Source organism: Electrophorus electricus, chromosome 9 (genome assembly GCF_013358815.1).
Source record: "Electrophorus electricus isolate fEleEle1 chromosome 9, fEleEle1.pri, whole genome shotgun sequence".
NCBI classification, from domain to species: Eukaryota; Metazoa; Chordata; class Actinopteri; order Gymnotiformes; family Gymnotidae; genus Electrophorus; species Electrophorus electricus.
The window spans coordinates 18782976-18794306 of record NC_049543.1 but is presented as its reverse complement, the minus strand read 5'-3'; the positions used below and the strand labels follow the sequence as shown (position 1 = coordinate 18794306).

Genomic DNA, 11331 nt, shown 5'->3' with positions numbered 1-11331 from the left:
GGTGGTGGTAGACAGCTCATTAAAGGGAGAACTCAGTGAAAGTTTACTCCCTCTCTTCCCGTCCCACCCTCAACATAGACATTTATAAAAGCAAGGCTGCACAATTACAGAGACTGGCCTGTCTGTCTGTAGTAATTCCAGTCGATCTATCTATCTACAAAAAAAGTGCTTCAGCTGATTAATTACCTCTGTCTAAAACATCCTATTTCTCTTTAAAAAAAAACCCGTGTACATCTATCTATCTATCTATCTATCTATCTATCTATCTATCTATCTATCTATCTATCTATCTATCTATCTATCTATCTATCTATCTATCTATCTATCTATCTATCTATCTATCTATCTATCTATCTACATGGTCAAAAAACTATGATTTTATACTTTGTAATCCAATCCATTCAACAGAAATTGATTCTTTGGAACATTTGAGGCATCCTGCTCAACTGATTGTTTATCTTTATTTTTTTATTTTATATTTTTTTTAACCAGTGAGCAGACAGGACACTGCCTAAGCTGCCTGGAGGTTCAAAGAGTCCCATGTAGGAGTGTGAAAATGACAGAAACCCAGCCATTGTTTGGTCTTCTCTTCTTCTTCTCCATCAACAGCTCCATGCCAAAGAGAACAGTTGGTGTGTAGCCATCTTTAACCATGAGGATCATCACTATCTGTAACCATGAGGATCATCACTATCTGTAACCCTGGAGTATCATCACTATCTGTAACCCTTGAGTATCATCACCATCTATAACCATGAAGATCATCACTATCTGTAAAAATGAGAATCATCACTATCTGTAACCATGAGGATCATCACCATCTGTAACCATGAGGATCATCACCATCGGTAACCATGAGGATCATCACCATCTGTAACCATGAAGATCATCACTATCTGTAACCCTTGAGTATCATCACCATCTGTAACCATGAAGATCATCACTATCTGTAACCCTTGAGTATCATCACCATCTGTAACCATGAAGATCATCACTATCTGTAACCCTTGAGTATTATCACCATCTATAAACATGAAGATCACTATCTGTAACCCTTGAGTACCTTCACCATCTGTAATCATGAGGCTCATCACTATCTGTAACCATGAGGATCATCACCATCTGTAACCCTGAGTATCATCACCATCTATAACCCTGAGGATCATCACTATCTGTAATCCTTGAGTATCATCACCATCTATAACCCTGAGGATCATCAGGGTAATTGTGACCTCAGGCAGCTATATCACATGGGTTCATTCCATATGTAGCACCTCACTGCTTCCCCATCTGACTGGAGGCTCTCCACTTGGTGCTCACTGCATACTAGGACAAGAGGGTTCTCAAGGAGCACTAGCGGTTCCCTTTTGGGTGTGGGGACTGCATACCATTTTAACGGTCTTAAGGACCTCAGTAAAAGGGCACATTGTACAGGTGATTATGACCATAGCCAAGGGCAGAGAGCGCAAAAGAAACTAAAGAGGGTGAATATTCCATAACTGAGGTAATTGTCAACAATCTGCTGGTTACACCAGAATGTAGATGTGACATTTTTGTTAAAGAGCTCAATTCATAGTATACACCATTAAGATACTGTAATTGCTTTTCATGCACCGTATGCTGGAGTCTACATCCCGTAAATCCAGTGCATAGTAGCACAAGCCAACATGGTTCTCTTTCCTTGCTATGCTTTTTTCCTTGCAGAAATAGCAGCACAAGCACAATTACCAATATCATTTAGGCATGCACTAGCATACAAAGTAGCATAATTAGCATTTGCTTGGAAATGTTGGCTGTTTTAAGTGGTTGAGGTAAATCTAAAAATTTACCCATGGGCAAGCACACCAACCTCTAAATACAGCAGCCTCTAAGCTGCAATATGCCCTGGCTTTCAAAGGACCTATTCTATTTCAGTTGATTGCAAGACTGATAAGGAATTTTATTCCTTGTTTGAGAGCTCTGTCTTGGTACCATCTAATATAGCTCAAAGACTCAAACGAATGATAATAATTAAATAAATAAAATATGCATCCAGGACACAAAATATTACAATATCAGAAGAATTCAGGGTCATCTTATGTCATGTGGCATCTAATTGTCACAGGACGTTCCCCCCCACGAGTCATATGGTATGGCCTGCTGTGTGCAGGGGGGTTCACCGTCATTAGTAGCCATGCCCTCTGTGATTGCACACATCTGCATGGGGTTTACCATCATGTGTTTTGTCTGTCTATTTGAACCTCTGCTAGTGTGTGCATCATGTTGGTCATTGTTTGTTGATGTATGTAAAACGTTTGTGTAGCCAGTGTTAAGTCATGTCCGTTGTTAATGTTGTGTGTGAGTGCCATCGTTATAGTATGTGTTCTATGTTAATAAATGTACATCACTGTTGAGGAAGTCTGTACATCCTGCTCCACACCCATCAGCACTCAGGCCAGCAGCAACATTACACTAATGCTATTTTATTATTAGTGATAATAAGGATCACTTACTGAGGCTTCACTGAAAATACAACATTGCAAAGGACACTTGGAGAAAAATGGTCCATAGAAAATCATTTTGTGCTGTGTAATGGTACATTACTGTCATGATGGCCTACAGAAAATGGTAAAGTGCTTGCACACAGAGATAAAGAACTTGAAACCATTGTACCTGAAGGTTCTACCTGGCATGTGCCTGGAGCAGACAGAACTGCTTTAGAGAACTGAGGATTTTATTAACATAAGCAAGCCCAGGTCAAAGTGCAGTGTAACTGTTGTGACCTCAAATGTTGGATCTCAGTTGTAGGGTTCAATGAACACTGAGGTGTTAAGTAAATTTTTTGCAAAAGTTCGAGTTCAGTTTTTCCAAAACAGCTGAAGTGCAACTTCAAAGAGAAAAAAAAAATGAAGCTGCCTTTCGAAGTCTGTCACTTTCATACTCTGTTGAATCAGAAGCTTTGTGAAGGCGGATGTCAAAGTGCCCCTTGCTGAGTTGGGGCAGTGTGCTAAGAAGGCTGTTAACCCCCGAGTTTTTGTCTTCTGTCAGCAGTTCCACCTTGGACTGATTAACCTCTCCCTGTGGGGGGCTAATTGACACCAGCTCAGCTTTGGGCTTGGACGATGTCAAGCACAGGAGGCTTATGGCATCTTGGGCCTGCTAGAGCCTGGCACCAGGTGGGTGACTTCCCAGCGGAACTTGGAGCTCACGGCAAGGTATATGAATGGGTTGTAAAATCAAGCGGACTTGGCCCAGAGGCAGGTGAAGAGACGGACCTCATTGGGCATGTGCCGGCCCCAGGCCGAGTGTATGCACATTATGGCATAGGGAGACCAGGCCAGGATGAAGGCTGTGCTGATGGCTATAGAAACCTGCAGTTAGATGTACAGGAGATAGAGATGGCAAAGTTAACAATTAAAAATGGTTTGGTGAAATCATTTTTTGCAGAAATGCAGAAAAAATTGCTATAGCCTGCACAGCACCGAGCTTGTGTTATATTTACCATGTTGCATGTATTAATCTTGCCACATTATGCTGATATATGTCTTCATCTAGTTTATCCTTATATGGTTGTTTTTTTTTGACTGCAACTTGAACAATTAAAAAGTCTCACTTTTCTATTAAATTAATCACAGAGACATGAAATGTTATGAGGTGGGAATTACTGTCATCTTCTGTTGCTTTATTGTAACTGTTTGCTACTATAAGAGCTTGCATGTGGCAGCCTGAGCTAAAGGTTTACTAAGAGCACGAACAGCTGTGAGATCGTGGGGGGAGGGGGTGTTTGTGCTGCCTACAATGATGTCCTCACCATATGATGCCAGACCCCCTGCTCATCAAACAACTTTAAATTCTGTTTGGACTGGAAAGGGCTCTTTTATTTTATTGCATCTCCTTTGTATACACTAATGCTAGTTTTTGATTAGTCTTTGGTCAGTGCATGCTTGTGTTTTCCCCATTTTGGATACCAGGGTTTGAAATTAAACCCTTGTGAATGACTCATTTGAGCTTGGCTCCAGGAAATGATAGCCCTGCGCTGTCCCACCCAACTCTGCTGAAGGAAGTTGATTACTCATGAATAACACCAAGAAATCTGTGATCATTTTCAGTGTAATCATTTTCATAGCTGCTATCTGTAATCATCTTCATGGCTTCTATCACAGTCTCTTGAATATCTGTCTCTTGAATATCCATGCATGATGTCTACAGCTGGGACCCAATAAATGTGACAGTATGTTACTTGCCCTTTCACAAAGTTATATTTGTAGTCTGTATTTCATAGGAATTCAGTACATCAGATGTACAGTGTAGGGTGATGTTGGCAAACACCTACCCTGGTCATGTCTCTCTCCACGCTCCTTTGCCTTTCAGAGAAGTAGCCATTAACCAACATGGCATTCCTGCTCTTAACCGTGTTTATGGTGGATATGTAGGTAGAGAACATGACCAGAGCAGGGATAATGAAGCAGGAAGTGAGGATAAAGGTAAGGAATTATTTGTATGTGGTGGAGCAGTTGGCTTTGAACCAGTCCACATCACATGTGCCATAACCACGGTCTGTGGAGTAATATCATGGTGAGTTGGTGCATATACTATTCTATTCTATTCTATTCTATTCTTACAATAGAATACAGGGTTTCCCTGAGTGTTCATGAGTGATATCTGATAACCCATGTATATTTAAAGACATATAGGCAAAATTCCATAATTTCTTCTCTCACATAATGAATGATTAATGCTTGATAACAGTAAGCATAACCTGTATAAATGCACACTGTGATTCAAGGACTGATGCACATGCATATATGTATAAAATATATGCTAATTTCAGCCTCATGGATGCAGTTCAGATTAGTGCATTTGAATTGAATGCGTGCAACTGTGTAACCGCCCAAACCCAGCAGCGTGGCCATGGACCAGAAAAGTGTTCCCTTCCATATGAAGATAATGGATATGAGGATAGTGCTCCTACTCACACTGTATCCTGTGAAAGCACATCATAGAGAAGATGAGTCATCACGCTCAACGGACTATCAGAATCCAGACTAGGTTTCACATAATCTAAAAGATGTGAAAAATTACTTATCAGGGGGGCTCATTTAAAAGTGCAAGAACAGCTGTAGTGATAGAAGAGACTAGAAAACCAGAACATCCCATAGAGGTCTATTGCCAAGGTATGCAACCGAACTTCTTGTTACAAATATAGAAATACTAGTGTTGTTACAAATGCACAAGAAAAATGCCTGTGGGTAGATGCACCAATGTAATCATTTATCAAACAAAGTGAAACACAGATGGAAGAAGGTTAAAGTACAGCATTCTTGCAGTTATAAATGTCACACTGTGGCATTTTAGGAACAATAAACTGTTCTCAGCATAACCACCCATGCAAACCTTTGCCAATGAAAAGAAGCACTGTTGACACAGCACATATTACACTGTGTAAGGAACAACAAAAAAAATTAATTGATGTTATTTGATGTTGGTGCACCCTAATTTCTGACTTATAAAATAGTCACATATAATAGAAATTTGGTATACTGCAGGTGTCTATAACCGGTGTGTCTGTTAAAGATAACTTTCAGACAGAACATGCTCAGGTGTTTGAGCAACTGTAACATGTACTGCCTAACTCCAACTAAAGTGAATTGCATTACCTTAACTCCAAGGCCCTGCCAGAGCATCCAAACTGTCATACTTTACTACATACTGTCAAGCACTGTAACTACATGCCTATTATATTTGTTTCAGTGTAATTACTGAAATAAATACTCTGACTTTTTAACTTACTAAACTCTTAGTAAACTAAGAGTTTAGTAAGTTAAAAAGTCAGAGTATTTATTTCAGTAATTACACTGAAACAAATATAATAGGCATGTAGTTACAGTGCTTGACAGTATGTAGTAAACTAAGAGTTTAGTAGGTTAAAAAAGCAAAATCTTTTTTTTTTTTTTTTTTTTTACAATATACACAAGTTGGAGAGCATTTAATTCATTTTAAAGAGCTTATCTTTAGAGATGGATACTCTACTATAACTCTGTAAGATTAGCAAAATAGTGTATTTTCCTTGTAGGCAGATTTAGTTTTATTTGGACTCTAAGGTAAACTAACCTTATTTCTTCACTCTTTTTACCTTTATTTGCATGATATTCTTTGAGGTATCTGGTAACCCTGATAGCAGTAAGGGTGTTGATACTGGACAGACCAAAGAGTAGGGTTAGAAAACCATTCACCTAAAGGGGGAGTGGGGGAGGGGTTAGAAAAAGATAGAGATTATATTCCAGTTGGTCAGTGGTCACACTAAGTAACCGCCACCTCCTGGCCAGCTAATTATGAACAAGGCCCTAATGAAGGCAGGGCCACATCTGTCTTTTAGATCTCAGTTCTGTCTGCTCCACTTGCAGGCTTTGCTTGTTTTCCATCTCGGTCAGATATCCCAAAACACCAGTCTCAGCACTTCCCCTAGTTTACCCGGAGTGAATGTCCCTTATGTGTCTCTTAGTCTTTGCTGCATCATAACATGGCTTTGTCCCAAAAACCTGTTGCTGTTGCCATTCCACACAGCTGCTACTCATCGCTGCTGCCACTTCACTTCACTCCACAGCACTGCATGTTGTACTGGCCCTGAGAGCTCTCAAACTTCTGTTAAATGTTAACCTCCTTATTTCATCCTCAACCTTACAGCCTACAGCCTACAAAAAAATCCAAAACCTGAAGCAAGATGATCGTAATTTGTTATTGTAATATATGCAAATGTATGTACATTTAATAAGGGATATGTTGCTTCAAGTTAGTACATAACTCGGAAAGGCAATGGTACATAAACATTCATATTCCACCAAGTGTATATTTGGATTAGCATGCAAGACTAGAATCCTGTTGACTCATACTTGAACTTGCCAGTAGAGTCTTGGCTTAAAAATGCCCAATATTGACTTGGCTAATAGAGACCTGGCTTTAAAATAATATAAGCTTGTTTAACTCAGCAGACATGGAAATGTTTAGCAAAAGATGAATAAAGAAGTATTTTCACAGAACAAGAATGGGATATTTTATGTATTTTTTAGTTGCAAACACACATTTCCAGCCATTTCTAAGGAAAGGGTACAAGCTATTCTTCCCTGTCCCATCAGAGTTCACAGAGATGTTCATGTCCTGTCATGCTGACGTAGTAATCTGTTAATGCTTTTCACATGCCTAACCTTCTCCCTCCTTCTTATTCTCCCTCACTTGTTCACTCCTCATGCCTCTGGCCTCTGAAACTCACCAATCCACTCCTCCCACCACCATGTCATCGTATCCTTCTCTCTCTCCCTTGACTCCTTCTCGGTAGGGTGTAGGGTGCATGTGCATAGGGAGCTTCTGTAGAATGAGGTTTGCTCTTGAACACAGCACCCCAGGGATCAAATGACTGGGAGATGAGCTAATGCCATGTCTGGAATAAAGATAGATTCTCTGGGCCACAGGAGCTTCTATAGGCACTCTTATCTCCATACATCTAAAACAAGGGAGGGTGTTGGCCTGTTATTGTTTGGCAAGGATGTTTTTCTAAGGCTCCACATGGACACCTCACATACAGAGGCTAGGACAGGGAGATTTTATATTGCCTACTGTCCTGGAACATATGAAAATAAGCAGAGCAAATTCCAAGCCAAGGATTAGGAAAATGCAGACAATTGTTCTAATATGCCAAGTCTTGCCTTTGATGGAAATCATATAGACATGATAGTTTGTGGTTATTAAAGACAAAGTGCTATTTAAATGTAGCCCAATAAAGGTTTCCAAGGTGGCTTTTTCATGAAGCAAAAAGAACATATGGTAACTGACTGTAACTGTACAATTTAGTAAAATTTTGTGAAAGAATAATTTGGTAGGCTAGTGTGTGGCAAAAAAAAAAGCAAGGGAAAAAAAAGCAAGAACAGCTTTGTGGTTAGCTCGTGGTAGAGGCCCTACCCTCAAGTTCAATGCCACATTGTATATATAACTGACAGCATGTACTCGTGACCTGTTCTTCATTCTTCACTTACATAAAGCTTCCTTTAAAAACAGGAACCTTAACTTCTCCCTGTTCAAATCCCCAAAATGTTTGTCTTTAGCAGTCAGAAGTTTTACTGAATACCAGTGATCAAGGATATTGGCTCAAGGATATTTACCAACCAAGCCTTCCAAGCACTTCTTGCAAGATGTGCACAAAGCAGCCACTTGAAATGCCCCTTCAAACATTTGGGCAGGCACAACAATATCTTATAAATGCAGATTAGTACACAGTTTTTCTATAGTTGTCAGTTATGTTACGACTGTTATGTTTTGCTTAATATGTTGGAAAACACAGCATATTTTAGTTTTAAAACTAAATCACCATACCAAAGCAAATCACAAGGTTCTTTGAGTTTGTCTGGCATGGTGAGTTGCTACTAGTTCTTTCTAATGGCTTGAACTATTCTTTGACTGGTTTAGGAGCCTTAGCAGCTATGCGTGTGTGTGTGTGTGTGTGTGTGTGTGTGTGTGTGTGTGTGTGTGTGTGTGTGTGTGTGTGTGTGTTTGTGTGTGCGTGTGCGTGCTGGATCTTAATTTGCAGTTAATCTCTCTGCTGAAGAAAAAAAGCAGTGCATGCTTTTTGTTCATGCAAGCACTAACTTGTATTTAAAGAATTCTAAGACGTTATTTTAAGGTTTTAGCAAAAAGTGGTACTTCAGTAATATAATTGGGTTTGTTGACATCTATGACTTATTTTGGCAGAGCTCTATATTTTACAAGAGATATGGCATTCATCCTAATTCTCATGGATGTGTGGTGCACACTAAAAATCTAAAATAATAAAATAGAGAACATCACATTTTAATTCTAGTTCTGAATCTAGAATTAATATCAGTGACTGGGGGTCCCTCATATCCAAAATAACATCCAAAAAAGATATATGCTAACCCTACATGATGCTGAGAAAGTAGTATAAGCTTCCCTTAGTAGTACAAGCTTCCCTACCCCTCTACATTAAACTACTGCAGTGTGTGACCTTCCCTGCTCTTTCTTTTAATAGGTTTCATATTTAAATAAGAATCCAGTGCTAAATCCACAGTCTTACATTTGACATTTACCCCTTTAATAGCCTAGATCTGACATAGTTTTCTGATCTCTGTAAGCATTATAGTCCATCCAAACACTTTGCTCATCTGAGGCAGTCTTACTGTTGATCCCTGGGATCACTTCCAACTTGGTGGAAGATACTTATTTTGCTTTTATAGGGCTTCTAACCTCTGTAATGTTGTTTCTTAAAGTATTAGGACTGCAAGATCTATAGGTGTTTTTTCATTTGTGTTCAATGTAGCCAGGGCTATTCGTAGTTTGTTGGGCCTTTTATTTTGTTTGAATTAATTTTATTTTATATTTCAGAACTTATAGTCATTTTATTTCATTAGTATATATTTTATATAGGAATTATTATTATTATTATTATTATTATTATTATTATTATTATTATTATTATTATTACATTGACAAATCATCCATCCTTGTTTTAAGTAAAACCTATATACCTGAAAACAGATATCATATAAAAGAATGATCAGTACATATGAAATGATCAGTAATATATGTTTTTCCATATACCAGAGGCTTATATTAAAATGTCATACCTGGCAAGTCCAGATCCATGTGATGACATATCTGTGATGACATATCTCTGAAAATTCTGAATATTTTCACAATCCCTTGGGAGTATCCAAACACAGCTATAGCTGCATCTGTGATGGCAAGGTTTAACATCAACAAATCTGTAGGCTGAAGGATGAGTCTCTGCTTGTGAAGGACCAATATCACAATACCATTCCCAACAAAAGAGAAATACCTGTAACAAAATGCATGCAAACTCATTGACAGGATTGACCCCAAAAAACAATTTTGCATTAGTCCTTATTGTTAGTGATTAGTCCAATGAAACTGCTGTTCAATGCATACAAAAGGTACAGTAAAAAGGGCTAATATTATAATATCACTCAATAATATGCCTTGATTCGTAATTGTTCTTACTTTTAAAAATATTACAATGCCGGGTTGTAATGCATAATTGCTGACTTTACTATTACATTTCATATTCACTGTAAAAGATATTCATACAAGTCAAGTTGTAAGACTCAGATATCTGAAATGTGAAACCAGTGATCAATGAAGGATCATGTTCTGAGGAAAATAATGAAACAGTACTAGAAATCAGTGTAAAAATGATCTCATTACATTTTTGTATGCAACCTCTTTATCTAACAAGCTTTTTTAGCAAGAGGTGTAGTCAATTGGCAATACTAGTTTAACAACCACAAATTCAGCATTATAAAATCACAGCAATATAAGATTCTACCCACACAAAACCAGTAGATAAACTCCAACAAATATCTCGCCTTGCTCAGAAAGTGCTGCTTTGGTTCTGACAGTACTAAAATTGTTATTCTGCCAAGACACATTGAGTAATTTTACTGCATGCAGAGTCATATTTATGTTCATTTTCTCTGTTGCATATTAGATACACCTCATGTAAAAAAATTCTTTTGAGACGCCACACAAAGTGACCAAGCAAATCTTTACCCAGCAGCACCATGTGCTTAATCCAAGTTTTGTCTTACTTCTACAACTGATGGATTTACTACACAGGTCTGACAAGGGAATTTTGTAAAAAAATTTAAAAAATTAAAAAAAACTTGAATAACTTCATGCTTACTTAGATTTGCATTAGGTAAGGTACTGATGAAACAAATACAGGCAAATTATGAAATTTCTAGATTATGGAATTATTGAAATTATGGAATTTCAATGACAAATACATGACTAATTAGGACTGTCCATGGTGCTGAAACAAGGAATTTAAAAATTCTGAAATGCAGGATTAATTTGAAGGTTAAACAAGAAAATACATGAGATATGAAAACAAATTTGACAATATAACAAAAACCAAGAGACCAATATAATGTCTTCATAAATGCATACATTTTTTGTAGAATGTGTGTGTGTGTGTGTGTGTGTAGTTGCACACTTTGAAAGGATCTGACTAACCAATGTTAAGACACTTTATTATATTCAGAAATTCCAGCCTTCTGAAAAGAAAATGTGAAGTTTTAATGATACTCACAACAAGGAAGAACACCATGGATCATTGACAATGCTATAGCATAATCAAACATTAATAGAAGTTGCTTGTGATTGCTATGAAAGTATTGCCTGAACCTGCCATGGTTTATGTTCTAGTCATTTGGAATAATGGACATAATGTTTTCTTGTACAACTGGACCCCATCTTGAATGGTAACAATTTGCATGGGACCGTTATAAAAAACTGAAACAATTTCTGCCCTGCCCTAGTGAACCA

The 11331-nt window shown here is 38.0% G+C and overlaps 1 pseudogene; it reads right to left on the bottom strand.

Annotated features, from left to right (window-relative positions):
- Window positions 1-3119: 3119 nt before the first annotated feature.
- On the bottom strand, window positions 3120-10461 carry LOC113586665 (annotated as a pseudogene).
- Window positions 10462-11331: the final 870 nt, after the last annotated feature.